The sequence below is a fragment of the Ambystoma mexicanum genome, chromosome 3q (assembly GCF_040938575.1).
Source record: "Ambystoma mexicanum isolate Mex_15411 chromosome 3q, UKY_AmexF1_1, whole genome shotgun sequence".
NCBI lineage: Eukaryota > Metazoa > Chordata > Amphibia > Caudata > Ambystomatidae > Ambystoma > Ambystoma mexicanum.
In genome coordinates this window covers 1043275321-1043281444 of record NC_090926.1, presented here as the reverse complement: position 1 = coordinate 1043281444, position 6124 = coordinate 1043275321, and positions in this window count along the sequence as shown.

The following is a 6124-nucleotide window of genomic DNA, read 5'->3' as shown; positions in this document are numbered from 1 at the left end:
GTCATCGCATGGATGTTATGCAAGACGCCATGCATGCCTCTCCTCAGGGAATGGAGGCTCCAGTAGCCACGGCATCTGGATCCGGGACATCAGCACCACAACTGGAAGCCATTCAAGTGGTTATGCCAACACAGTTTCCTCTGGCTACCCCGGAAAGGTTCACTGGTAATCCTAAAACCTATAGAAACAGATTGGAGCTGTGAGGGGTTGATCCGGAAGAACCCTACCAATTGTATCCTTTATGGTTATACATGTATCCTTTTACATAAGATACTTGGGTGATACTTGGGTGATTTATGACAGGTTCAAGGGTGATCTGTCCACCACAATAGACTATCTATATCTTTCTAAACCATTGTTTGATCGCGCTATCTCATTTAGTTTAATGAGAACTGAACACAGTGATCATAAGATCTTAGAGCTAGGATTTGGTGGGTGTTGGGGGGAAATGAACTATGGGTCATGTCCCTCCGCCGCCCATGTGAATTCACCTCTAACACGTATTGTTTGGCATAAGGACAATCTGGTTAAAACAAATGCAGCTTTTCTCTCCGACTTTAATCTCTCAAACCTCGGAAAGAAGCTAACCTTTTATACAACAGATATCTTCGGTCTCTATATCGAAAATACAATAAAAAATACAGCGTCCCCATTGACAGCTAATCGCAGGAACATAAAACACACTCACACCTATGATTCCACAGTGAGACATTTGTAAACAGCAGTTTAAGGGAGCTCAGGCATCTTGAAAAATTGGGTTTCCCATTTATAGAAAAAGAGGTGTTAAAAAAAAGGTAAATAATAAATGGACGAATAAAATAAAGGCGCACCGTGCAACCCTCTATCAGGCAGATGGTGAAAATATGCTCTCTGCTGTCATGATGCCTACCTCCAAGGAGCCGAGTCCGACCCAGCAACCCCAGAGGCAGGCATCATTCCCCCCAGGGAAGTGCCAGCGGGCCCAAGCTGGGGCCCTTTGGACACAGTCCTGGTGCCTTAGGCGTCAGGCTCATGTTGGACCCCTGTCCTGGCGCCTTAGGCGCCAGGCTCGTAAAGCTAGACATGTGTTCAAGTGTTTCAATGTGCACTTACCTGATGCAGACCGTGCTGCTACATCCAGGCCCTCTTGAGGCCTGAATGGAACTACTTTACCTGTGGGACTACTTTCCACCTTGGTGTGGTTGGGGAAGGATACATACCTGATCGGTGGAAGGATACATACCTGGAACTTCTTCCAAAGCTATTTAAACCACGCCCGATCAGCAACTCTTGCTTCGCGTTGTTCTGCTCCTCGCAGCTGGACGCTCACCGTGTCAGCTCCTGCATCTAGACATCAGCCACGCCTGTCAGCATCCTGGGTCACCTGCAAAGGGAGATAAGAGAGAATTGGTGAGAAAGAAGACCTTACCTGCTAAAGCTGTATCACGGAGACATCACACCGACGATCCTGAAAGGGAAGACATCATTTTTAAAAGCATTTCGTTTCGATCGCTGCAGCGCTGCATTTCACTCACCTTTCCTGGGCACCTCCATCTTCAGCAGCGATCATCCGGATCCGCAGCCACTTCCCAGTGCCTAGAGAGAAAAAGACAAGAACACAAGGTGAGAGAAGGAAGGGAATAGGAAAAGCTCAGTTTCCTTCTAATACTTACCAGTTGGGTCATTCCCATTTCATTTCGGGTCCTGCCGCTTCATGGCATTCCGGACCACGGCCCCTATGGGGAAAAAAGACAAGCGTTAGCGCTTGCTGCAATAAGACAATGAACATTATTATTAAGCTTGAACTTTTGAACTTGCAACAGAACTCTTACAGCGCCTTACCTGAATAGTCAAGCTTATTTGAACTTCCATCAAACCTCAATCCAATGAAGTAACTGGGTTTCAACACGCCCCTGCATCAGAAGCAGGATGGAGAACTCATCCTTCCAGACCCTAAGGTGAGACTTCACGGGGAATCGTGGAAGGGTATCGTGGAGGGTTGGAAGGAAGTGGGAGGCTTGCGCATTATTCCGTCAGTAGGTAATACTCCCTTTTCACGCACAGGGGAATATTCCTACGAGGCAGAGAAGCCAGAGTAGAGGGGCCCTACCTGTCCATCTTCAGAGTCCTGCGCTTCACCATTGAAGAAGCATCAGCACTCAAAGCCAGACCTGCGCCTCCGTGGGAATCAGGTGAGCGTGACAGAACGCGAAGCATACCCACAATTTCCCACCCGGGCGCTATGGAGACTTCCGAGACAGATCAGCTGGCCCAGCTTTTGGGAGAATTACGGGCAGAAGTGCACTCAGCCCGCCAGGAGACTAACGCTCTCAAAAGAGAACTGATCCTATCCAAGAAAAGAACAGATGACCTGGCCAAAAGGTTATTGCAGGCCCAGGCAGGGCACACTCCTTTACCTAATTCCGGAGGTACTTCCACATCAATGGGTTTGAATAACCCGGTACAAATCAATCTACCTGGACACATGCCTTTGGCCCCGCCTGAACGTTTTGCGGGGGATCCCAAGAAATATGCCGTCTTTATGAACCAATGTCGTTTACACTTTCTATGCAGACCGGGGGCCTTCCCTAACGACCAGACCAAGGTAGCCTTTATACTATCTTACCTCAGTGGCAGTGCTGCCGATTGGTCTATTCCATTGGTAAATCAGGATGATCCCATTCTCCAGAATTTTCAGGGTTTCCAGGCCAGCATGGAAAGATTGTTTGCTCGACAGGCTCTTGATAACGAACTGCTATCCTTACGACAAGGTAATCAGGATCTCCTGTCCTACGTTGCCACCTTTAATAGACTGGTTGTGGAAACTGGATGGCCAGAAAACAAAAGGATCACATTGTTTCATCGAGGCCTGCGCGGAGAGCTTAAGGATGTTCTAGCTCAGATAGTAGATCCACCCCAGGTCTGCGCAGACTACATAGACTTGGTGGTTCAACTTGATCACAGACTTCAAAATAGAAAAGCAGATCGGTTCAAGTACGAAACCCGAGTACCGATCAAAACCCACGCCAACTTCAAGAGTACCGACGTATCCGAACCTATGCAAATCGGCGTTGTTAAAGGACCATTAACGCAGAAGGAACGAGAGAGAAGACGGCAAATGCAACTTTGTCTGTATTGCGGGACTTCCGGTCACTTTCTTCGAAATTGTCCGGTTAAACCACCTAAGAAGGTGGTTGGAGCCACTGATAACGATTTATTGACACCTGATTCGGGAAACGACCTAGCCCGACAAGTGTAGGGGTCCGCTTGCCGAGCTTGAAAACAGATTCTTTGACCTCGCATTTTGTCATGCCAATGGTGCTCGTGGACCCAAAACAGCCTCAGCAGTTGCATGCTATAAAAGCATACATCGACAGTGGAACTATTGTAAATTACATAGACCGTGAATTGGCTTCCAGGATTAAGCTCCCTCTCCGCCCGAAAGTAACCCAAGATGTCATTACTACAGTAGATGGAACCGAAATAGCCTCAGGGCCTGTAACGCATTCCACTGTTGAAGTGACACTGGTGGGTCAGGATGGACATTGGGAAACAATCGTGTTTGATGTGATCAAGGCCCCACAATTTCAAGTAATTCTTGGAATTCCTTGGTTAGAAACACATAATCCCAGAATTGACTGGCGAGCAAAGAAGATAAGTTTTCCTGATTGTGAACCAACTTGTTATCCAAGAAATCCAGCTATGGGTCTAGCCTCAGCAACTTCCACCCCTGTACAGCTACCGTCAGAATACCAAGAATTCCAAGACTTTTTTCAGAAGGAACAGGCTAACACGTTACCTCCCCATCGGTCTTATGATTGCCAAATCGATCTGGTACCCAATGCTCAACTACCTTGTAGTAGGATTTATGCTCTTACGGAACCTGAGAACCTGCATTTGCGTCAGTATTTAGATCAGTACCTAGCCAATGGTTTTATTCGCCCGTCCAAGTCTCCTGTCTCCTCAGCTTTGTTCTTCGTGCCGAAAAAAGAGGGCGACCTTAGAACATGTATAGACTATCGCGCCCTGAATCAAATAACGATTAAGAATCGTTATCCTCTGCCCCTGATCCCTGAGCTTATCGACCAGGTGAAAGACGCTTGTGTGTACACCAAGTTAGATCTTCGAGGAGCTTATCACCTGGTACGTATAAAAGAAGGCGACGAATGGAAGACTCCATTCCGCACCAAATTTGGGCTCTTCGAATATCAGGTGATGCCCTTCGGTTTGTGCAATGCACCTGCCGCCTTTCAGTACTTTATGAATGATGTTCTTCGGGAACTTATCGATGTCTGTGTCATTGTTTATATTGACGACATCCTGGTGTTCTCTTCTTCAGAATCCGATCACAGAAAACATGTTAGGGCAGTTCTTGAGAAATTGCGCCAGCACAGACTATTTGCAAAGCTCGAAAAATGCGTTTTTCATACCACAGAAGTTGAGTTTCTCGGATTCATCCTGACACCACAAGGAGTCCAAATGGACTCGCGAAAGGTGGACGCCATCCTCAAATGGCCATCTCCTAGCTCGGTGAAGGGAGTTCAGAGCATGCTCGGCTTCGCCAATTTCTATCGAAGATTCATCCCGGAATTTTCCCGAACAGTCCAACCCATCACAGCTCTCCTAAAGAAAAACAAACGCTTTGAATGGACTCTTGAGGCCGAACAAGCCTTTCAGGACCTGAAAACCAAATTCACCTCTGCACCTGTATTAAAGCACCCGCACCCAGATCTCCCTTATATTGTGGAAACCGACGCATCCAGTTCGGCCATGGGAGCTGTCCTGTCGCAAAGAGACCCAGAAACTAACCAACTACACCCAGTGGCCTTTTGGTCAAGGAAATGTTCTCCTCCTGAAATCAACTACGCAATTACCGACAAAGAGTTACTGGCTATTAAATCTGCTTTCAAGGCTTGGCGTCACTACCTTCTCGGGGCAAGACACACCATCACCGTAATTACGGACCACAGAAATTTACAGTATTTAAAGACGGCCAAAGCTCAATCTTCACGACAACTCCGATGGGCTCTATTCTTTGCAGAATTTGATTTTGTAATTACCTATCGCCCTGGCTGCAAGAATGGTAAAGCGGATGCCTTATCCCGGATTGGCATGGAAGAACCCAATTCGAGTTTAGAACCTGTGCCAATCATACCTGAACAAAGAATCTTAGGCCTAACATCATTGCAAACTATTGAGGACATCCAAACGCAAGTAAAACAACTTCTAGACTCTTCAGCCTTACTGGAATGGAGTCAAAAGGGTCCTCATTACACCGTTAAGGATGATTTACCCTACTTCCAGGAGCGGTTGTTTCTGCCAAGTAAAGAATTGCAAGAACTTGTTATTGCCCATCATCATGAATCATTAATGGAAGGACACCCTGGTATCGCTAAAACGGAGGAAAAAATCAAACGCCACTTCTGGTGGCCTTCTTGGAGAAAAGACAAAGTCTTTTGTATTGTCTTGCGGAATTTGCGCCCAAAACAAGGGTCAAAAGTAAAGGCCAGCCGGCCTACTTCAACCCTTGGATATTCCACCGGCACCATGGCACACCTTGTCAATGGACTTTATAACTGAACTGCCTCCTTGTGCTGGTTACAACACTATTCTTGTAATTGTGGATCTATTCTCCAAAATGGCCCACTTTATCCCTTTAAAAGGTTTGCCTTCAGCTTCCACCTTGGCCAAGGAATTTCTGGAGAATATAGTTCGCATACATGGTTTCCCTTCCATATTAGTCTCGGATCGTGGAAGTCAATTTATCTCCCATTTTTGGAAGAAGTGTTGCCAACTAGCACAAATAGATGTGCGGTTATCCACCAGCCCCCAACCCCAGACCGACGGACAAACCGAGAGAACCAATCAGACTCTCGAGCAATATCTTCGGTGGATATTACACCAATCCGAGTTAAATTGGAAAGACATCCTTTGGATCGCAGAATATGCATACAACAATTCAGTGCATTCTGGAACTGGACAAACTCCTTTTTATACTTTGTATGGTCACCATCCTCGGACCTCTGACCTAGATCCACCTCTGCCCCTGGAAATGCCCGCAGTAAATCATTTGCATTCCACAATAACCCGAGCCTTCAAAGAAGCTGCAACTCATTTACAGCAAGCCAAGAAAAAGTATAAAGAA